Here is a 25,450-nt window from a genome sequence, read left to right as displayed (position 1 = left end):
AAGTCAAAGCAGTCAAAAGATATGGCCATTTATGTCATATATTTTGATACTTGCAAACTCACTCATTAAAAATGCCCTTCGCGCAGAATCATGAAAACTGGCAAGAAGACAGGTTTCACAGTACAAGTACAGGAAAAAACCAGAAAACTGTTAATTTGTAACTATATCACACGAAAAAATTTTACTGTTGTCATTTATCATCCGACTTCAAACGTGATATTTAAACATTCCTCGAAAGTACTTCAATTCGTGGGGCCGATATCATGCTAGTATCAATGTCAATAACAGAAAAATGTTCGAGATCCTCAAAACTGGCTCAAATGGCTCTAAGCACTATAGGACTTAACATCTGAGGTCATCAGTCCCCTAGACTTAGAACTACTTAAACCTAACTAACCTAAGGACATGACACACATCCAAGCCCGAGGCAGGATTCGAACCTGCGACCGTAGCAGCAGTGCGGTTCCAGACTGAAGGGCCTAGAACCGCTCGGTCACAAGGGCCGGCTCCAGATCCTCGATTCCCGGAATGCATAAACTATCTATATACATAAGTAAGTCTGTATGAAACCTTCAGTGGGTGAGTTCTACTCGCACCTGGCCAAATTTTTTCTGAATTTGTTTTGGACACTGATGACTTCCAAACATATCGTGCGTAACCTTTGCTATTACGAAGCTATTCTGACTCCCAGTTCATTTATTGATTGTATTGCACTTTTGCTAATTCCTATAGATTAGTTAGACAAGAACGCTCCATGACCGTATATATTAATGCCCAGCGCCCTAGCTTGCGAGGCAGGGATGTGAGCTAGACCCGATTCAGATCGGCACGGTGGATTAACGATCGTTGATGTGGCGCATAGGCCAGTCTAAGTGTTGTTTTCCACGCTTTCTTAGGCAAATACTGGACTAGTTCCACACCCTAAGTTTTAGGCAGTACGATACATAAACGGTTGAGAAACGATGGCACACAAAACAGTTTATGCGATTCACGGATGGATTTCGACCCTTTAGGTTAACTGACGTCTTCGACGGCAGGGAAGAACATCCGGTCACAAAGTTAAAATAAAAGTTGTAGTTGGACAAGAGTGCAAGAATAGATCAGCAGCCGGCCGAAGTGGCCGAGTGGTTCTTGGCGTTACAGTCCAGAGCCGCGCGACCGCTACGGTCGCAGGTTCGAATCCTGCCTCGGACATGGACGTGTGTGATGTCCTTAGGTTAGTTAGGTTTAAGTAGTTCTAAGTTCTAGGGGACTGATGACCTCAGACGTTAAGTCCCATAGTGCTCAGAGCCATTTGAACCATAGATCAGCAAAGGGGCAGACTGCTTTTAAGGTTCAATTCCATTAATTTCTGGTAGTGGTTGAGGGAAGCTAAATCACGACTGGCAGAATAGAATATCTCTTAGTTTATGAATCAGTTGACGGCGAAACATAACCACAGAGGCGAATAAAATAGTATCTTCAGGAGACATCACGATGATAGCGTATAACTATGACTCTTGGCGTAATAACGGTCTCAGCTCGGGAAGGAGGAGGGTCCGCAATTGCTAAAGCCACTCTGACGACTACGGGGGGTGTTCAGTAAGTAATGTAACACACTTTTTTCTCCGCCAGTTTAGATTGAAAAAATGAGGAATTTGTTGTGGGACATTGTGGAATATGTCCGCTTGAGCTCCTACAGTTTCATAAGTTCCGTCACATGGTAGCACAATACGTAGCCTTGAAAATGACGTCTGAAACGGAGATGCATTCCAAGCAGAGAGCTGTAGTTGAGTTGTTTTTTTTTTGTCGGTACACCAGAGAATCACAGATGTTCGTAGGTACTTGCAGAATGTTTACAGAGACCTTGCAGTGAACAAAAGCACGGTAAATCGTTGAGCGAGGCGTCTGCCATCTTCGCAACATGGTCGCGCAAATCTGTCCGATGTCACGCCTTCCGGTTTGCCGCACGCAGCTGTGACTCCTGTGAATTTCAAGGCCATACTCTCATCCGGTAAAGTCATGGAGACGGTGTTCTGGGACTCAGATGGACTTATTCTTTTTAATGTCCTCCCTCATGGCGCAACCGACAACTTTTAAGTGTCCTGAGCTACCCCCAGGGAGCTAAAGAAACGACTTTAGCGTGCTCGTCGCCACAAAAGTGCAAACGAACACCTCCTTCTCCACGACAACGCAAGGCCTCACATAAGTCTGCGCACCCGAAAAGACCTCTCGAAACTTCATTGGACTGTTCTTCCTCATCCACCTAACAACCTGGATCTCACACTTTCAGACTTCCATCTGTCTGGACCAACGAAGGATGCACTCTGCGGGAAGCAACACATGGATGTTGGATAGGTAATTGATGCAGCAAGTCGTTGGCTCCGACGTCGAGCAGTAGAGTCGTACTATGCGGGCAGACAGATCCTACCAGTAAGGTGGTGTAAGGCCGTCATACTGAACAGAGATTATGTTGAAATATAGGGTTCTGTAGCCAAAAAAGTGGAAAATAGTATGGTGTATTGGAATCTCGAATAAAACCAACCTGATTTGTGAAAAAAATATTGTTGCATTACTTATTGAACAGGCATCGTACATCGCGTAGAGCTAAGAAATTGTGGGGATATTGCATGCTGTGTAAGTCTGCAGGCTTTAGTGGCCGTTGTCACTGAAGTTAAAATCTTCTGGGTGCGTCATGTTTCTTCTAAAGCACACACAGTGTTCTAGCGGCAGTGGACACCAAAAGATCCTGAGGAAGATCCCAGCAGAGGGATCGAAACGTCGAACTTTTAGAACAAACATGACGCGGCCTAATAACCCAGAAGATTTTAACTTCAGCGATATTGCATGCTGTTTAATCCACTGTTACAAATAGTACCAGATATTTTGTGTGAGATTATTACAATAATTTCGTGTGATACAATAGATTTTATATCGAGGGATTTAGCGGGTGCGATAGGGCGTCTGAACGTATACGTACCGCCTTGTGAAGGTTGTTCTCATCTTGGAAGACAACAGAGCCACAACATACTCATGAAGATGTACAAAAAGAACAACGTTCTCATGACTGAGTGGGCCCGAGTAATAGAATGTAAAATTCACCCAAGACATCACAGAAGCCACCTCCAGCGTGAATTCCACGCTCCACATACTGTAAATCAAACGCCTCATTGGGCCGTCGCTAGACTCTTTTGAAAAGAGGCAAGCAAATTCACTGTCCGTTAGACCTTACTTTACGCCTCCTGTTAGCTGTTGTCTGGCTTCTGATTTGTGTGGCCTATCTGAGGCGTGCACCAAGTGAGTTTAATTAGTTACTTAGCTACATCTTCCACTGATCATTTCAACGATTCTTTAATCGAAATATGTGGATCGAGTCAGTTTATAGGATAGGTATGTATGATTAATCTAAACATTAAAAAAACTCATTTTTAATGATACTCGTGCAGCTGCGCAAAGAAACTTTATTTTTTATGGTTTTCAAAAAATAGTTCAAATGGCTCTGAGCACTATGGGACTTAACATATGAGGTCATCAGTCCCCTAGAACTTAGAACTACTTAAACCTAACTAACATAAGGACATCACACACATCAGGATTCGGACCTGCGACCGCAGCGGTCGCGCGGTTCCAGACTGAAGCGCCTATAACCGCTCGCCCACTGCGGCCGGCTTATGGTTTACAGGTTACTATTTATTAAATATAATTTTATCCTTACAGTTGCTCAGGAGAAATGATTTTAGGTTAGATTAAAAACTTTCTTTGCTCCCTCTCAGACATTTTATGTCATCGGACAAATGATAAAAAATTTTAGTTGTTACAAATTGAACTCCTTTCTGAGCCATTGGCAGCTTTAGTAATGGTCAATAAATGTCATTTTTTCCTCTAATACTGTAGGTACGAACATCATTAGTCTTGTGAAATTGTGATGAGTTATTTATGACAAATTTAATAATTTCCATGCCAGAGACCACTTATTCAATTATACTTTGTTACAGATACTAAGGTCTAATACGCGCTGTACAATGCAGCCACAATTACAGTATGCATGGGTTCCTCCTAGGGGGTGTTACTGTTACTCATACGTCATGCCGAGCGCCCTAACCTGTCATAGTAATCGCTAATGTTGTGTCCAACTCACTTGTCTTGCTGACTCACCTTGTAGTGGATGTGATTCAGCGTCGTACACAATTAGAATCGAGAGCTTGGCGCAATGGTGTTTACTTACGGAAAGGCAAACGACAACGGGCGGCGGGCACCAAGGTTGTAGTAGGAGAGCTACTCCCGTCAACAACCACAGCATTCAATGTCTGCAACATTCTTTCGCCTATTTTCTGAGACAGGGTCATTTCAGGAAGGAGAAAATCATGAAGGACGTACCCGAAATGTTTCGACACCAGACATGGAGGAAAATATGATTAACATTGTGGAAGGCGACCACCAGGTCAGTACCAGGCAGTTGGCCCGCAAGTACAAGCTCAGCCAGACGACCGTGTGGGACATTCTTTCATGACAATTGATAGTACCCGTATCAGTTACAGCGTGTGCAGGGCTTACTAGCGACATACTTTCCACATCGTGAGCAGTTCTGTCACTGGTTTCTTCACAAGGCAACCACTATTCCGGGATTTGTGTCCTCCATCCTACTCACAGATGAGGGCGCCTTTACGCGGAGTGGTAATTTCAACTTTCATAACAGTCATCTGTGGGATAGTATATAGAACCCCCATGGTGCGGTGACAGCGAAACATCAACATCGGTGCAGTCGGAATGTGTAGCCCGGGATAACTGGCGACTATATTTTGGGACCAGTATGCGTTCCACGTCGCCTAAGAGGCGATAGCTCGTGTCTGCCCTTCTGTTATCTACAGTTCTCCAAAGCGACCAGTGAGTTCTTTTAAGGGGTTGACTATTACTTTGTCCAGTGAGCTCATCCATACTTAAAACGTTGGTTGACACGACTGCAGATGGCTAACTATTGATATCGAAAGACGCGACTGAAATGTCAGGGGTCTTTTATTCAGTCTCCATTGTTACTGCACGAAGTGCATCCTGAATTACAACGGCCTGTCCCATGTTTGTAGCACTGTTTCGAACTACAGTTTAACGAGGAAACCGGTCCAGGTGTCTCACTCGCTCGTATGGTCCAAACAGCTGAAGAGCGGCGTGCCCAGCCAGCCGCGCACGGGCAGACGCAGACGCCGGCTGAGCTGAGCTGTGTTCTAGGAAGCTAGGCGGCCGGAAGCGGCTGCGACGCGGCGCAAGAAGCCGGCGGGCTATGCAGCGTCTGCGACAATTAGTCCGTGCCACGCTGATTGCCCAGACCAGCCGCGGGGGCTCGCTCGCTCACTACGGGACTCGTCCCGTCTCTCCAGCGGCCGCTCCAGACACAGACATCTCGCTCCGGCTCTTGTGCGTCGCGTCAGCCGCTGACGAACCTACATTTTACGAGAGTAGCAGCAGCAGGCGAGATCCGCTGGTGTGTCTTAAACTTCCGCGGTGCCAGTCGTTGTATAAGAAAACATCTGTCCAGGGGAAAATCCTTCTCCAGTCACCCTAGTTTAGGTTTTCCATGGTTTCCCAAAATCTGCATGTACATACAAGATGTATTTAAGATAGTGTCACATATTATTACCTGGGATAGTATTAGTCAACAGTAGGAGAAACACGTCTCTCCTAAGAGTCGTCAGGAGCATATTCTCTATTGTTTCGGCAGATATTTGCAATTTTGTTTTTGCACCGTGTAGCTGGGGTCAGCCCAAACAAATGCTGCTCACCAAGTCATCCCCGCGACGTTCAGTGTCGGGAATGCGTCAGTTTGTTTCCTGTTACAAACAAAATGAGTTTTAAAGTGGGATTTTACGTGTCCAATAGACAGAGCGGTACCAGATTTATATGGTGCGATATTCTTTTTATCGATATGTATTAATAAGGACAGTAAAGCACGAGGAATAATCAGTACTCCAGCACCGACAGCATAGTCCTTGCCCAGGCTGACTGCTACCGCAGAAGCGTGCTGCTCAGTTGCTAGTGGAGTACTGATTAGTCTTTGTGTTTTACTACTGCTGTTAATATATACCGGTAAAACACATATCGCACTAGCCTAACCTGGTAGGGCTCTGCCAATGGGCACGTAAAATTCCGATTCAAAAATAATTTTGTTTGAAACAGGAAACTAACCGACGCATTCCGTCGACGCAGGGCGTCGCCCGAAACATATGACCAGCAGTATTTGTTTGGCTGACATCAGCTACACATCACAAAAACGAAATTGCGCGTATCTTCCGAAACACCACAGAAAATGCGCCTGACGACAGTTAGGAGAGGGACCCAGTATATGTAAAGAAACTAATGCCTGTTGAAATATGGGCCGTTTTGTTTGTGGCGAATAATGTGTAGTATTTGGGGGTATGGGCCGTCTTATTGTGACATAGTGCAGAGATGCAAATTCTCGAGTAATCGTGGTGACGAAGCATCAGAATCGCTTCATTATTAGTGTATGGTCAGGAATTGCCAGTGGCAGATTGATACGGCCAAATGCTATACCAAAAACATTAACAGGAGCTGTGCATCACCGATTTCTGTGCTATCTCTATTGGAGAACGTTACCCTTGCATAAAGACAACAACTGTTTTTTATGCACAATGGGGGACCACGCTATTTTCTACAGAACGTGCGACACTACCTCATCGCAATATTGGATGGGCGACGGATTAGTCTGGGAGGTCCGATAGCGTGGTCTTACCGTTCAGCCGGCCGCGGTGGTCTAGCGGTTCTGGCGCTGCAGTCCGGAACCGCGGGACTGCTACGGTCGCAGGTTCGAATCCTGCCTCGGGCATGGGTGTGTGTGGTGTCCTTAGGTTAGTTAGGTTTAAGTAGTTCTAAGTTCTAGGGGACTTATGACCTAAGATGTTGAGTCCCATAGTGCTCAGAGCCATTTGAACCATTTTCTTACCGTTCACCGGGCCTCCGTTGGATTTCTGGCAAGGGGAACATTTAAAAGCATAATATACTCCGATCGCACCGATGATGTACATACGTTACAGGCGCGTGTGACCAATGCATATGACGCAATTCGCATGGAGCCACGTGAATTGAAACAGTCTGTGGAAGAACGGCTGAACGATGTGTCAGGATGCGTGCTAACGGACAAACGACAGACTGACCCATTCCTCAACAGGTATTGGTTTCTGCACGTATCATCACAGAAACTTTTCTTCTAATTTAGACCAATATTTACTCCTGTGGGAATAGGTTAGATGATATTATTCTTTACATGAACTGTCTTTTCTTCGAGTGGCTGGTAGACAATGAAGCGTGATGCAATGCTCGCTCGAGTGTGCCTCGCACGCTGGGCGTGGATATAAGTTTCGAAATAGTAGGAATAACACGATTAAACTCATTACCGACTGCAAGGTCTCTATATCGCTTCCATTAACGCCAACAGGAACCACGCCACAAAATTTTAATCCTTAAAGGAAAAACCAGGTAATCTTTCAAACTAAGAGTAACTACGCGGACACCGCAAACACAGCAATAAGTCTCACCATAAGCTAGTGTAGACATTTATTAGTATCCTAAATTTTAGTCCATAAATATCGATATAATGTTTGAATAGTCAAGATGGCAGTCTCCTTGCCCAAGTTTATACACATCAATCATCTGTCACGAATCGATACAGGGCTGTGACATGTCATTCCTTCATAAGATAGTGGATAACGAAGAAAAGACTGGCAGCAGAGAGAGTAACACGCATTTGGCACCGAAGATCACTGCGGCACAGACAATAGGAGCTCTAGTGAATAGAATAGAAAACTCAGCGAAGCCTGATGTACTCTAAGGAGATACGTTTTTTAAACCATGTATGTGGCATATCGTAGTATTCTAGTTGAGCAGGAGGTCGAGTGGATGCTACAACACGTACAGAAATTATTAGTAATTTACTAAAACATTAACATGATAATTACTTACTGTAACTTCGGAAACAAGTGGTATTCCCACAGATGGCATGTAACTGATGGCGCCGCTGACACTTATAACATTTAGCACTTCATTAACAATGTTTTCAACGTATTATAATGTTCAGGACAACTGTTCTAGTCACATGCATCCGAATCTGTACTAGACGTTAGGCCGACGTGAGCGATGATTACAGTTGATAGTTGGTTACGTGGGGAATAGGGCGAGTGACTCTGCAATCGCGCATAAAAAACTTTCCGGTTGCGGCGGCGTAAGGAAGTAGTTGGAGGCGTTTCTGCGTCTAGCAGCGACCGTCTTTACTTGTGGTACCGTCTTGAGGTGCCAAGTTTTGCATGAGACCTTCTTCGGTGGATGACACCACACAGTATACACTCCTCTAGCTACTGTGTAGTGCGTGGCGCAGGGTGCTTTTCACCAATAACATCGCTCTGCTTTCTTATACCACTCACGTACCCAGCGAGGGTAAAATCCCTGTCTCTATGTCGCTAATCTCTGTTATCTTACTCTCACGATCACTACGAGAGAAGTGCGATGGTGGCAGCCAATACTTGCACAGATTTCTGACAGGATTTCGCGGGAACTACGTCATCTTTCTTCCAAGGAATCCCATTTATGTACCTTTATCTTTGCTGTTACTGTTTTATGATCCCAGCAGCGCTTCTCTGAATACAGTGTTAAGGACTTGAAACACTGTATCAGCAGACCTGATCCCACTAACATGTGTTGTGCGATTTCCTTTGTAGGTGCACTGCATTTTTCCAGGACGGTCCAACAGAGCCAAGTCTCCTATTCGTCTTCCCAGTGCTGTGGCGCAGAGCAAGCCTGGTCAGGATAATCAGAACGTGGATATATTTAAGGGCGTTAAATCATAAAACACATATTTTATGGACAAAACGGAACATTATTACTTACACGGAGTACAGTTGGGCACCGCAGATTGGTTTGCAAGGCGCCAGCAGGTCATACCGGATTCGGGAGATGTTGTGTTAGAAATGTAAGTTAGTCACTGCGCAACTAAGTCCACAAAGAAGTTAGGAAGGAAACATATCCTGGCTAACTGAGAGTCGGTAGACTCTCTTCGGCGGCTAGAAATCAAAATTTGATTCCTCTACCACCAACCCTACTGGCTACACACAGCGAGTGCTTAGGGGACTGATAAGGCAGCTGCTCACGTTTCTCGGGAAAGAACAACCTCAATTGAAGCATCGTTATTACTTGGCACGTAGGCCACAATTTTTTTAACGGAAAAAGAAAGAAATGAAAAATTCGAAACATATATCAGGTTGTTTGGGACACCTGCAGATCTAATACTGATTTTATGTGATCGTCCTATTTCATACCACTTCTTACTAAAACCCCTGAATACATTCTATGACAAAGAAACGACGCACATTTTTCACAAATTGATATTCATACAAGTATCGACAAACAATGCAAAACTGTAAACTTCGGCGGTTGATGGGTGAATGTGTGACGCTCAGTGCAATTTCACCGCGCAGCTGGCGAGGATAGCAAACAGGGATGAAGGGGGGGGGGGGGGGCATGACGATAGCAGGTCATAAAATATTTGCGTATTTCATTCCGTGTACTCAGCTGGACAGCAACTATGCCTCGCAGATAGGTGCGTGAACAATGTACGCAAATGACGTGTAGTGCACAAAGAAGCCGAATGGAGTAATCAACGAATCGCTCGACACCGGAATAGGAGCGATGCCATTATTCGACGATGTTGGCAGGAGTGAGTGAACCATGTCAGAACACAGCATCAGGAAGGAAGCGGTCGACCTAGATAGACGGCAGAATGTGGGGACCGAACAATTAAAGGGAGTCACACAGAGCCGCGAATTCATCATTTTCATAGATCCTATGTGCAATTAGTGCTTCTGCGACTACAATAACCATTAACAGATGGCTCACAGAAAGAGGACTGAATTCAAAGCGCCCCTTGCGACGACAACCATTGACCTCAGTCCACCAGAGCACGTTTGCAGTGGTGTCGGTCTCACTGACTGGAGTAGATTTGTCTTCAACGATGAGTCCCGCTTCGAACTGATCTCCGGTGTCTGGAGACACCCGTAATCGCGGTGGCATATCGACCCGACTGTCGCCCGCCGTACTGACCGACAATCAGGAGTGATGATCTAGGGGGCCATTTCTTTTCATAGCAAGACCCCATTGGATGTCATTCGCGGCATTCTTAACAGCACAGCCAGTACGTGCACGGTGTTTTACGTCCTATTTTCTTATTCTTCATGGCAAACCATCCTGGGCTTACATTTCAGCGAGATAATGCCCGCCGGCACACGGCTAGAGTTTCTGCTGATTTTATTCGTGCTAGCCAAACCCTACCTTGGAGCAGCAAGGTCACCGCATCCTCCCTCCCTCTCCCTTCTCAAAGTGAGAACGTTTGGAGCATTATGGGCAGAACCATCCAACCAGATGGGGATTTTTGCGATCTAAAGCGCCAATTGGACAGAATTTGTCACGATATCCCTCACGAGGACACCCAACAGCTCTATCAGTCCGAATAACTGCTTGCATAAGGACCAGAGCAGACCAACGCGTTACTGACTTTCTCAATTTGCGATGCTCTTTCTCTTGATTAAATCATCCAATTTTCCTGAAATTGTAATCATTTGTTTGTCACATTTACCGATTTCCATTCCATTCGGTTAATTCCTTCGTGGTGCGTAGCATTTTTTTTTTTCTTAGGGCGTATATGACGTGAAATTCACCGCTAATCTGTAATCAGTTACTACTGAGTCCCTTATTTTGTGACAGGCAGTATACTAGATTTATCCACATCTAAAGAAAAAGGTCATTCATTACTCCATCAGTAAATTTTGTCCAAGTGTCTCAGTAATTCCTTACGATTCTTACCTGTACGCAACAGAATCTTAAGCGGACGAACTTAGAATGGTGTTGACCCTATCTGATAAATCTTTTATGAACACCGTAAACATTGGAGGTCCTATTACGCTTGCTTAGGGCACAGTCAAGATTACTTCGGTTCGGAACATTCGCCGCGCAGTACCAACTACTGGACGCAGTTTGGCAAACCCACTGCTTGGCCAAAAAAGGAAAAAAAAAAAGTGAAACATTCAGAATACATGTCGGATGCCAGTGTAATATCGTACACGTACACACCAGTGATGGGTATGTAAATTATTAGAGTTGTAATTCTCTGTGACATGTAGAACGCACACCAGAGTGCGTTAGTGTTGTCCGTATTTAGTGTTGCTACCTTGCCAGAGTATGTGGGGCTTCACTCGGCTGGTCGAATCGTGCAATAACCAAATTTGTGGAGCATTCGGATGTGGCAGTGACCGAAACTGCACTGCATCCGAACGTGAGGGCAGGCATACTCACTGTTAAGTTTCCAGTCGACCACGCTTGACCACTAGAAGGGAGGATCGCCGTACTGCGCACCAAGCACATAGTAACCCCTCCATATCTGCGCCTGCCATCTGAGAACAAGTGATGGACTCCCTGCAACATCTCCCACCATTGATTAGATATTAGTATCAGCTAGCGACCATAAACACCACAACACAAAAGACTGCGTTCGGAGAGGTACCATGACTGGGAAGCATGGACTGCTAACGAATAACGTTGCGTTCTACTGAACGGTGAATCGCGGTTCTTCACAACAGCGGATGACCATCCTCGGCAAGTACGGCGGCGACCTTGGGAGAAGTATCATTCTTCCAATGTTTTGAAGAGGCACAGCGGCGTCTTTGGGTGGAAACCCATTGGATATGACTTTAGGTCACGCGTGCCAGAGAACGAAGGAGCTCTTGATGGCGCAACCGTACATCACGGACATCCTGCGTTCTCATGTGTTATCTCTCGTGGACAGTATCGTGGTGCCATTTTCAACAGGACAGTGCTCGTCCACAAATGGTACGTGATGTTGGGGTACTCCCGTAGCCAGCAAGATCCCCAGATCTGTCCCCGACAGAACATATGTTGGACCAGCTTGGACGTCAGCTCCGTCCCAGTGCAAGTAGCCAGGATATCATGGACCAGTTATAACTGTTGTGGGCCATATTTCCTCAGGAGAGGACACAATTTCTTTATGACACATTTCCAAATCGAATCAGTGCGTGCATCCAGAACAGAAGGATTCCAACGTCGTAGTGATGAGGGCGCTCATACTGCCAAGTTCATTGTGAATATAACTTGCTTTTGTAATCACTGGTAAAACATAGCATACACTCTCTGCCCGTGAAGTTTCACTCCGTTCCCTCCTCCCCTTTTGGATGCTTCACTTCTTTTCTCAGTCATTGTGTTATAAGATTAGTAATCGATTATGTGATCCAGTGTAGTGCTCTTTCTGGAATCTAGGGAGAAATAATCCAGCCACTCGCATATATCAATTGTTTTTCTAGACGTCATGTATGAAAAATGCTAACTGTGATTCGCATCAGTAGTTTTTCCTCCGTCTGTGCTGTTCATTTGAGAGAAGCTTCTTTTGATCAAGAAACATCGTTATGTTTGAGATTAGTTTACGCTAGAGTATCCAGGAACAGAGGGACGTCAGAGATATTTTCCTGTAATTCCGTGCAGCTTTAACACCGTTTGTAAACAGGAGTGAGAGGACTTTTTTCCTCTTTCTCGTTACGCGGAATGTTTCGCTGCGGAAAATATTGAGCATAAACGTGAGCTGGGAAAAAGAGTTAATTCCGTGGCGTATTCATTCAAAAATACGATCGCAAGCGTCCTTATACAGGGCACATCCATCTCCTTCCAGCCATCTTATGAAACTCTCTCTTGTTCCGTCTCTAGTACCGTCGACGAGGACAAGGCAGTGTAAGTAAACTTTTTTCGGTCAGGAACCTGTACCTCCACTTCACAGGGCAGCGAGTCAGGCCCCTATCCAGCCATCTACACTGTGAAAGAAAATTAAGAGATAATTTTTTTTTTAACTATTTGGATCAAAGATACCTAGAATCTTCCTGAGACGTGACCATCGGCTCCGCAAAGCCAATTAGCAAGACGTCGCGACATGCGAAAAAAAGTCCAGTGCTCAGAATTTCAAGTGAGGTGTAGTAAGGTGGGTTCAGAATGTCTCATTGACACCAAATTTCATCGCAGTTCCGCCCAACGCCAGCGTGGGCGTGTCTCACGATGGGGAGGTCGATGCGCACCCTCTTACACACATTTCATCCCTTCTTTCGATGCCTGTGTGACGGAGGGCTGAACCACAAGGCCAGCGTTGAAATCACGCGGTTTTCTTACGTGTCGCTGAGGGAAACATTTCAGACAAACAGCCGCTCAGAACCGACATGAAAAGAACTCAGGGGGCGTTGATACCAACACATTTTACGGTCGGAAACGACAGTTAACAGTGGGAGGAGAAACAGGACAATGTTCTTGACAACCATTGACACTGCTGAAACCCCATGGACGCTTCTATTTCTCTCTAAAGACGTTTTTGGCCAGCAACCCTAGTGGACCTGATCGCACACCGTTTGAGTGCAGCTTTTGCTCTGGTGCACACTGTGGAACAACTAGGGTCCGTTCAAAGCCATACGATCAAATCTGAAGGCGATCGGAAGCAGCAAAGTGAACTTATGGCTTCCCAGCCCTCCTGCCTTATGCCCTTCTGTGACGTGATCGTGAAAGGGTGCGACATTGACACATGCATGAATAAAATCTCAAAGGCTCTCTTAAAGAGTCACGAGTTGGGCAAAACTGTCCGTGTCACCTGCCCACGTTTGTTGTTCACTTTACACATGTGCCTGTACAGAGAAAACTCATGACAAGAGTTCTAGATGTGGCAGGTAGGCAACCCCTTAACAATTAGCTGGTTCCGCACGCCGACTAGCAGGCGGACAGGACTTCCACGCATCTTTTCTCTTTATAGGTGCGTTCAAACTCGGACGAATGGTTTTGAACAGTTCCTTGTGGTTCCACACTGTACACCAGACCACAAATTATGGTCGCACTGCTCTCCAGAGGAATGCGATCATGTTCAGTGCGGTTGCTGCCCCACAATGTCCTTAGAGAGGTGTTGAAGTGTCCTTAGAGCGTCAGCAGTGTCAACGATTGTCGAGAACATTTTCCTGTTGCCCTGTGCACTTCGAACTATCGTTTCCGACCGCAAAATGTGTGGGAATCAACGCCTCAGGGGAAACTAACTCCCTTCATATGACCCTTTGAGGCCCTTCAGTGTCTATTCTGAAAGGTTGTTGTCTGAAATGTTTCACTGGGCAACAAATAAGAAACCACTGGGTCTCACTGTCCTAACCTCCCTCCGGAGGCGTCAAAAGAAGGGGTGAAATGTGGCTAAAGACGGTGTGCGACGACGTTTCCATCTTGTGTCACGTCCACGGTGGCGCAGAGCAGAATTTTGTTGAAATTTGGTGTCAGTGTGACATCATTAATCCATCTTTAACCTCACATGAACTTCTGAACTCTGGCCTTTTCTTCGCATCCGGCGACACCTTGCTGTTTGAAGCGTCACTGAGCCCGAGGGTGAGATAGGAGGACGGTAGACTTTTGCACAGTTGCAGAGGAGGTTGTACGCACCATTCTGCCAAATATCAAATTTATGCATCGCAATTGGAAACAATTATGGTGTTTAGAAAACGTGATCCTTCAACTGTCTTGCACAGTGTAGATTTACTGTAGTACTGTAGTTTACGTAAAATCCGGTGTGATTCCTATCAAAAGGCTTACTTGTCTCTCCCATCTTTTCGTAATTCGAGCCGGTGCTCCTTCCATTGATGTCGTTGTCGAAGTTGCAAGAAGCATTCAGTCTTTCTTAATTCCTTCTATTTTTCATAGACAGTTAACTTTAAATGAAATGCAAAGAGGCAGACAATTGCTTCAAAAGCCATTGCAGACCGCCTAGGAGACAGGCCTCTTGCCGCCACTTAAATGTTGCAGTTCCTCGAAGCATTCGGCTTCAGCTTTGTGCATAGGTAATTAATCATTTTCGCAGAAAATTACGTGTTAAACCGAGTCTGTTTCTTCAGTACACGCGGCGATACACAAATATTGCTTCCGTTCTTTGTCTGAGGCTGTATTAAAGCCGCTGCACTTAATAAGAAGCGACCTATCACGAGGACGGCGAGGAAACTGACTGCCCGCCATCTTGATCGGGCCGTTAGAGCCGGCCTGGCTGCGCTTTTCCGCGCTTTCCTTTTTCCCGGGCTCTGCTCTCATCTGCTGCCCGTTGCTCTTTTTCGGTCTGGTTGCGAACGTTAATCAGAGTGGGCTGTAACTACGAGCTCTCGCCGCGGTTCCGGGAAGCCTGCGCGGCTTTTGTCTTTGCCGTCGCAGGCTAACGGATCCTGCAGAGCCGGCGTGGCGCTAACCTCCCTCTGCCACGCACGTCCACCGCAAGTAACTGCGAGCAAGGGGGTGGCCGCTGCTACCACTGGCACGCACGCCCTCGTACCTGTTTTTTAAAAAATAGAGCTATCCACACGTTGGATGAATAGGTCAGACATAACTCTCTCCAACCGAATCATCAAACGACCATTGCATCAACTTTCCACCTACGGAATAAACACGTAAACTAGAAACCTGAGATCACATTTGGAAACCAGACTCTCAAATATTGGAGAACTGCAAAATATGACCCTACACAGGTCTTTAATATACAAAATCTCTCTCCGGAATATGGCAACCAAACTTAAAAGTCGGGGAACAATATAGGAAATGGTGGGGTGAAGTGGCTACTCTAAGGGAAATACACTACTGGCCATTAAAATTGCTACACCACGAAGATGACGTGGCATCTTGTCCGCATGGCTGTGATGGATCGTGCAGCCACGTATCGATCCCTGAGTCAAGAGGTGGGGACGTTTGCAAGACAACAACCATCTGCACGAACAGTTCGACGACGTTTGCAGCATCATGTATTCGTCATCGCCATACTGGCGTATCACCCGGCGTGATGGTTGGGGTGCCATTGGTTACGCGGCTCAGTCACCTCTTGTTCGCATTGACGGCACTTTGAACAGTGGACGTTACATTTCAGATGTGTTACAACCCGTGGCTTAGACTTCCTTCGATCCCTGCGAAACCCTACATTCCAGCAGGATAATGCACGACCGCATGTTTCAGGTCCTGTACGGGCCTTTCTGGATATAGAAAATGTTCGACTGCTGCCCTGGCCAGCACATTCTCCAGATCTCTCACCAACTGAAAACATCTGGTCAATGGTGGCCGAACAACTGGCTCGGTATAATACGCCAGTCACTACTATTGATGAACTGTGGTATCGTGTTGAAGCTGCATGGGCAGCTGTACCTGTACACGCCATCCAAGCTCTGTTTGAGTCAATGGCCAGGCGTATCAAGGCCGTTATTACGGCCAGAGGTGGTTGTTCTGAGTACTGATTTCTCAGGATCTATGCACTCAAATTGCGTGAAAATCTAATCACATGTCAGTTCTAGTATAATATATTTGTCCAATGAATACCCGTTTATCAACTGCATTTCTTCTTGGTACAGCAATTTTAATGGCCAGGAGCGTAAAATTTTCACCGAACTATGGTTACTGACAGAAGCTAATCGTTTCTATAGTTTGATCAAGGTATCATACCAAATGTTTTTTACGATGCGATATTGCAGTGCCTATGTTAATCCCAATTACGATGCATTGTTCATTTGAACATGCATGTACATCCAATGGAACAGGCACAGCGGCGACTACAGCAGTCATGAAATACAGACAATGTATTCACAAGTGCGAATATGGACAACCATCAATTGTATGATGGAATGACGACGGTGAAAATTTGTGCGGTCGCCTTACCATAAGGCTATCCGAGCACGACGCATGGCCAAAACCAAACTTCCGTATGTCGTCAACAGTATCTCTCTACAACCTGTACTCTTACATTATTATGTGTATTCCAGTACAGGAAACACATTTCACTTGAAAGTTGCTTGCCCGATATCGGCGAATAAATACGATATTGCAGTGCCTGTTCAAAAGCGGTTCAAATGGCTCTGAGCACTATGGGACTTAACATCTATGGTCATCAGTCCCCTAGAACTTAGAACTACTTAAACCTAACTAACCTAAGGACAGCACACAACACCCAGTCATCACGAGGCAGAGAAAATCCCTGACCCCGCCGGGAATCGAACCCGGGAACCCGGGCGCGGGAAGCGAGAACGCTACCGCATGACCACGAGCTGCGGACGCAGTGCCTGTGTTATTTCGAAATAATGCAATGTTCCTTTCGACACATATGCAATGAGACAGCTCGCAATAAGCGAGAAATCCGGATTCGAGTCTTCGTCCGGCAGATAATTTTCATTGTTGTCATTCCGTTATTGAGCTGATGATTGTCCATATTCGCAACTGTGAATACATTTACAGTATAATTTTTTTTTTGGTGAAAAGGGAAATAATATATATGAATTACGAAGGGCACTCAACAAGTAATATAACACATTAATCCTGAAAGTAGGTTGGTTTTATTCAGAATTCCAATACACCACATTATTCCACACTTTTTTGACTATAAAGCCCTATTTTACAACATAATCTCCGTTCAATGCGGCAGCCTTACGTCGTCTTACTGGGAGGGCCTGTATTTCGCCGGCCGCAGTGGTCGTGCGGTTCTAGGCGCTGCAGTCTGGATCCGCGAGACCGCTACGGTCGCAGGTTCGAATCCTGCCTCGGGCTTGGATGTGTGTGATGTCCTTAGGTTGGTTAGGTTTAACTAGTTCTAAGTTCCAGGGGACTAATGACCTCAGAAGTTGAGTCCCATAGTGCTCAGAGCCATTTGAACCAAGCCTGTATTTCCTCATGGTACGACTCTACTGGCCAACGTCGGAGCCAACCTCTTGCGGTATGAGTAAGCTTCCCATCATCCACTTCCTGCTTCCCGTGGAGTACATCCTTCATTGGGCCAAACATACGGAAGTCGGAATGTGCGAGATCAGTTCTGTAGGGTGGGGAGGAAGAACAGTCCAGTGTCGTTTTCTGAGCTCCTCTCAGGTGGGCAGACTTGGGCGAGGAGCAGGAGTTCGTTTGCATTTTTGTGGTGACGAACACACTGAAGTTCAATTTCCTGAGGGTGGCGCAGCTGTATGCCGCTAGCCGACACGCTGGAAATAGCTCAAGTTAGCTTGACCTTGTTGCAATGATGACAGATGCCTCGCCCAACGACTTGCCGTGCTTTTATTCACTGACAGGTCTCCGTAGACATTCCTTAAGCGTCTGTCAATATCTGCGATGCTCTGGTTTTCCGCCAAAAGAAACTCAATGACAGCTGTCTGCTTGGAACGCACCTCTTTAACAGAGGGCTACGCATAGCGCCACCACCTGTCGGAACTTCCTGAAAGTATAGAGACTGTAGCAGGATTTCCCACAGCAAGTTCTGCATTTTTTCAACAGAATTTGTCCGAGAGAAAAAATGGGTTGCATTGTTTGTTGAGCGCTCCTCGTGCATGCAATTTTCTGAAGGCTTACTTATTGGCCACTTTTTCCTATCTAACGGAGTAATGTGGCCAGTGCTGTCGCAACATGGTCTCATTTTTGCTGTTTTGATTTCCGGTTGTATTTTCTAGGCACCTTCATACTCTTGTATCTGAAACAATACCAAGCGGCTGCGGCAGTCCGTTTTCAGTTGGATTTATGTATTTCATAAAATATAGCACACCAGATGCGGTTTTAAATAATACAATTTAATTAATTCAAAATCGCCATTTAAAGGATAGAATGACAGACGATAGGTTTTGTACATAAAACGGCTTAGAAGTCGACCTGGTATGCGTGATGTGTGGAAGTAACTAATTTTTATCGGGGTAAACACTTTGGCCCATTTTCCCGACAAGTAGTGTGGCCACTTCTCGCAATTGGATGTCATGCTGGCATCATTGGTTCACAAATGAAATTATCACACCGAAAGAAATAACAAGGAATTGAAAGTTTTATCCGCTATGGGTGAGGATCACTTCGATTGTGATGAATAAAGATTTCTCGAAATTACTGCAACCAGCCGCCTTTGGTTTTGTTCTTCAGTTATTATTATGCCATTACCGGTTTGGAACCGCGTAGCAGCTCATTATCAGATGCTACATATTTATTGATTGTTTACAGTAGTGTGGGAGTAGTGCAGCTGTGGCAAGTTGTATGAACAAAACATAAAGCACTGAGTTTGACGAGAATTATTCACATTATGAGATCGAATTTGCTGCTTTAATTACAGTTATTAGTATGCGTTGGTTGGTTGTTGGTGCACACAGTACTCAGGAAAACAATGAATGCTTTCCAGTGACGTTAATTTTACTGCACTTCACACACTTAGCCATAGGCAGCACTTTCCACATGCTTTGCAAACCGTAAATAAACCGTGTAGCATAGCTTCAGTTACGTCAAAGAGTTTGTGGAAGGGCAAAGAGTCTTCTTGTTCAGCTCTTGTAATACACAGGCGATAGCAAGTACGTATCTATTCCTGTATAGCAAAAGTAACATATATTGTATGGCAAAACTGACATTTGCTATTTGTAAAATCTGTTAAACGATGAGTTTGGAAGATATTACGTCTACAATTGTGGCACTGAAATTTTGATTGACATTTCATTTATCTTTTGTTTAACTAACATTGATCAACACTTATGAAACAGACAATAAACAGCACAGAATTACTTTTTATTTATTTAGCTTTTTTTAATAATGAAAAGTTTATGTGGGAGGAGGGGATTTTGCGTGCGCGCTCGCTTGTGTGTGCGTGTGTGTGTGTGTGTGTGTGTGTGTGGTGTGTGTGTGTGTGTGTGTGTGTGTGTGTGCGTGTATGCACTAGAAGGAAAGAGAGAGTGTTGAGTAGGTGTGCTGGTGTCAATGAGAGAGAAAGAGAGAGAGAGAGAGAGGGGGGGGGGGGGAGAGAAGAGAGAGTGAGGGGGTAGGTAGGGATATAGGAGAGAGAGAGAGAGAGAGAGAGAGAGAGAGAGAGGAAACCTGTTTCCTTTTCTCATTCGTGAGTTATGTTGGTTTTCTAGTGTAATGATTCTTTGAAATTTTGGAAAATTGGGTTAAAAACTAAGTCCGCTTGCTCATTTAAGATTATGTGAGGTGATTTACTGTTATGGGCGAAAATCTCTAATTGTTCCAGGAGGTCCATTTTTATTCGTTAGTCTGCTCTGTGTAGGATATGGTGGTTTGCTTTGATGTTTGTAACTGAATGACTGTTTTGTGCTAGGTGGGATGCAAAACTAGAGTTAGTTACATTCTTTAAATGTAATGCATCTGTGTGTTCTTTGTATCGAATTTCAATGTTTCATCCTCTTTGCCCTGTGTAGTACCAGGAGCAGCTGTCGCAGGTTAATTTATATGTACCAGACTTGTGAAAAGGTGGCTTGGTTGTTTTCGTAGTAAGAATTATTTTGTTGGTTGTGTGGTAACTTATTTTTACTCTGTGTGGTTTAGAGAGTTTTACAAGTTTGTAGGAGATGTTATCGAGACATGGTATGGAGATAAATTTAGTTTTTTCTGCTATGGAGGTCTGTGTTGTTGATGTTGTCTGGTTAGTTTTTATCTTTTGATCTAATTTGTCAACTATGGATGAATCATAAGCATTATTGTGGGCTATTGTTTTTAAAATGTTTAATTCTTTGGTTTTTACGTTAGGTTCAGCATGAATTTTGTTTACAGAGTTGAATGCTGACCTAAAAAATGCTACTTCGTGTTGATTTGGGTGGGATGATATGTGATTTATAATACCCGTCAGGATAGCCGAGAGCGCTAACGCGCTGCTTCCTGGACCCTAATTTTCTTATATATGGTTGTGGTATATTACTAAGAGCCGGTAGGCATTGCGTGTTTATGGGCCGAATACACCCTATGAATAGACGGATTGTTTGGTTGAGAGTGCGTGTGAGTACTGTTTAGCCAAGTGGAACAGCAGTGTTCTGCGACTGATTATGAAAGAGATAAAACTGATGACTTTAGAACTGTTGCAACGCCGTCCCAGGGAGCTCGCGTTAAGGGCGGATGAAATGCCTGTTGCATGTTTTTTGCTCTGAACAGTGCTAGCGTCTGCTGAGCTAGCGTCTGCTGAGGAAGGTTCAGACTAGCTGAACATCATTGTTGTCATTGAGTTTGACAGAGGTAACTTGTTTCACTTTTTAGTAAAAACGATTTTTATTTTCGGTCGTCTGGTATATGGTAAGTCATTTATATCATCGTGTTATCTCACTAATACGCAGAGTAATACTTTTACTCAAACAACATCTTTTGGCCTTCAAATCTAATTCCTTGTTAAAGGCTTCTTGAAATTACTGCACCCGGTTTTGTTCTTCAGTTTTTACCATCCCACTGCCGGTTTCTAAACTCCTAGCGACTCATCATCAGATGATACATATGAATTGACTGTCTGCAGCAGTGTGGGAGTCGTGTAGCTGCGGCAAGATGTATAAACGAAACATGTAAGCAGTCAGTGTGACGAGATATTCACAATATGAGACTGATTTTGTTGTGTTACTTATAGTTATTAGTATCCGTTGGTTGGTTGTTGGTGCACAAAGCACTCTCGAAAAAATAATGAATACTTTCCAGTGACGTTAATTTTACTGCAGTTCACACACTTAGCAACAGGTAACGCGTTCCACATGCTTTACACACAAACATGCATTAATAGACTGGAAATACCCTATACAGTATCACTGGTGTCACTGAAGCCAGTACTTTAGAGATAAAATAGTCTTAAGAAATGGGGATAAACTGCTGTAACTACGTTACATTTAGAGTTTTGACAGAATGGTTAATACATGCGTCGTGTTTGTAATTTCTTGCACAGCAGACGGAAGATACAAGGAAAGGAACATGTCACAAAGCAAGAATAACTAGAAACATCTAACGTATTTTTGCTTTTGTGGTATATGTAATCCGAAATAATTACATTACTGTTTGTCTCATCTGAAATACCTGCAGTGATTAAATAGTTTCTGTACATTTTAGGGGGTTCATAGCTCTATTATTAAAAGGTGTTGCTTAACAATGAGTTTGTAATCACTTTTGATCAACTGCGGCTTTTCTTCGAATAGAATGCACGCTGTGAAAGTACTCCTACAAGAAGAACGTGCTATTTGTCGTTTATAACAAGTATCTTTATTTATTTGAGTTTTCTTACAAAAACTACGGTCTGTTTTAAGAGTGTGTGTGTGTGTGTGTGTGTGTGTGTGTGTGTGTGTGTGTGTCTGTCTGTGTGTGTGTGTGTGTGTGTGTGAAACTTGATGTTCTTCTCATAACATCATTCCACAATTTGTGTTAACCTCAGTTAATCAAGTTTTCAACTGCTCAAATTGTTTAGATCACCTCGTAAAGGTTATGTCATTTATTTTCAGAAAATCGTAGTAGTACCGTACACAAACATGCTGACGCCGCCATCTTATCTCAGCAAACGTCAGGCTTCAGTAAAAGATGCATCTTTACCAGTCTAATAACGTATTTCTGTGGGTTTACAAAGCGTAGATAAACCACGAAGCTATGTGAAGGGGATTGTATTATGTCAGAGAGTCTCTTTGTTCAGCTCTTCTAATACACACTGGCGACAGTGTGTATCTGTTCCTCTATTGCAAAAATAATACGCAGTTTATTGGCATGTACTACTCATAAAATCTATTAAACAATGACTTTGTACTATACTACATCTACAGTTTTACCACTGAAATTTCGTTTGACATTCCGTTTATGTTTTGTTTAATTATAAGAAAGATAGTCTAGCAATGAGAAGTAGCTTAGCTACCCTGCTAGCTGACATCTATATTAATGATCTAGGAACCAGATCTTTTAAAACAAACAAAATTGAAAATGTCAGGATTATTTATTATAAGCGTTATGTTGATCATACCTTGATACTATACAATGGGAGAACCACTGAAATAGAAAGCTTAGCTGTTGAACTGCATAAGATATATCCCAAAATACAATTTACAGTTGAACGCCAAACACAACAAGGAATTAATTTTCTTGACCTAAACATAACCTGTCATAACAACAAACATAAATTCCAAATTTATACATAACCTACCACATCAGATGCCACTATAAATCACACATCTTCCTCTTCTTTCTTTCGCTACTGACTTTATCCCGCATTGGGCACAGGGTCAGCAGGGCTAAGTACGGATTTGGCATGGTTAAGTTAAGGGGTGGCCGGATGCCCTTCCTGCAGCCACCCCATACCCCCCAGGACGGAATTAGTGCACCCCAGCTGTCTGCGTCTAGTGTAAATCGTGAAACACTGTGAATGTGTGTCAAATAGCTGCGAGTCGTGTAACTGAGGTGGGACGGGGAGACCAGCCCAGTATTCACCTAATACGGTGTGGGAAATCGCCTAAAAACCACATCCAGGCTGGCCGGCACATCGGGCCGCCGTCGTTAATCCTCCAGGAGGATTCATCCGGGGCCGGGGCGCTGAATAAGCAGAAAAGAATTTTTTTAAAAATTATCAATTCATCCAGACATTTCGTTATCAAAAGTCCAGCAACTGAGGTTTAGAAACCCATCGCGGTGAACAACTATCAGCCTGCAGGACAATCATTTCAATATGCGAGATGCCTCGAACAATCAATGTCAGGAGCAAACTTCCTTCAGCTTCACCAACTAATTAAAATTCACTGGGAGTGAACAGCAGGTTTTCTTACAACCTGATGATACTGGTACATACTGAATCGGATCAGAAATGACTTTGCTGCATGAATGGTCCCCTGAGAGTGAGTGCGGCGAAGAACAGCAAACTGAACATCACGTAACATTTAAATATTGCTTCAGAGTATTCAAAGGGACAGTGGAAGACAGTAATAGTTGGTAGCATTCAACCCTAATTTTTGTCCTACACACACTCAACAAAGCACATTGAGAGACAATGCTCTTATCCTGTGTCTGTATCAGACAAAAATTACGGTTGACTGCTACCAATTGTTACCGTAAAAAATAACAACTGTTACCTCACATCCGTAATGAATAACATTAAATATTAAATAGACAGTGGAAGACATTAACAATTTGTCTCCAGAAGCTTCTGACTGGTTTCGAAATCTGGACTTAGAACTATGAATCCATTAAATAGTTGTCCACTATTTTACCCGGTCGTCATATCATAAATAAATGAAATAGCGAAACTACACGTTCTTAAAAGTAACTGGAGTATCGGATGGCACACGAGGAAACTTCAAGAAGTAAGTTACACATCGTTATGGAAAGCTACGTAACTGTTATTGAATTCTGCACTAGAGTTCAAAGTGACACAGACGCATGACACTAATTTACTACACAAACACTAAGAATCTGTAAACAACCGTCGAAACTTTCTATCAATCATTCAGTTCCTCGACGATACAAATCCACTCCTTGGTTGTTGTAACTTCTGCGTTACGACGTTTGCGATGTGGGGAATGCACCTTCCTGTAGCAGCAGCATCCCCTGACACACCATTCAATACGGTGGTTTTCGACATACATGCTGCCAACATATATTCTTCATTCTCCGATGGATGTGTCTACCTGCATCTATCGTTCGGCTACTAAGAAAAGAATAACAAGAGGTTGGTCGTGTTTGGACCCATTCGGTAATAAATTCGCTATCATGTTTCCGCATTTACCTCACGCACTTCGGAAAGGCACGAATGCCACTCCAATTTCTTGCCGAAATGTCCATGATTACATACCGGCAACGGAGACACGCTACGCTGCATTGTACGTTGCGGCAACGCCCACAAACGGAAACCTTTTGATCACTCCTTATGAAATAGATGGCGAATCGCTGTGTACTGTGCTCTTCTTGTTGTTTGAATGACTTGTGTTGTTTGAATGTACTAGTGCTGGGTTTTCTCTCTCCCTCTCTTGGGACAACGGGATCACAGAGAAAATTCCTCATGGAATAACCAGTCAAATGCTGTAAACAGTTACACTTACGAAGTGACACTAGCAGTTCACCGTTGGAGAGTATTAATAGGTTGCTAGAAAGAAAGTATTCCCCATTATGTATCTTAACCTACCACTGTGCTACACTCATGCTCATAAATTAAGGATAACTGCAGAATGTGGTGCCACACAACGTGACACTACACAAAACTGGCGCTAATAGCATAGGCACATAGGGAACACACACGACACAGAACTGTAAGTCCACGGTATTGGTGATAAGTTGAGAAAACCCTCCCGAAAAACATGTGCTACAAAACGCCACTGTTTCCTGCGCATGTACCCCGACATCAATATGGGATATGATCACCATGCACACGTACACAGGCCGCACAACGGGTTGGCATACTCTGGATCAGGTGGTCGAGCAGCTGCTGGGGATAGCCTTCCATTCTTGCACCAGTGCCTGTCAGAGCTCCCGAAGTGTCGTGGGGGTTTGAAGACCTGCAGCGATACGTCGACCGAGAGCATCCCAGATGTGCTCCATGGGGTTTAGGTCTGGAGAACAGGCAGGCCACTCTATTTGCCTGATATATTCTGTTTCAAGGTAGTCCTCCACGATGGCAGCCCGGTGGGGCCGTGTGTTATCATCCATCAGG

Source organism: Schistocerca cancellata, chromosome 1 (genome assembly GCF_023864275.1).
Source record: "Schistocerca cancellata isolate TAMUIC-IGC-003103 chromosome 1, iqSchCanc2.1, whole genome shotgun sequence".
NCBI lineage: Eukaryota > Metazoa > Arthropoda > Insecta > Orthoptera > Acrididae > Schistocerca > Schistocerca cancellata.
Note: the sequence above shows the minus strand (reverse complement) of the source record.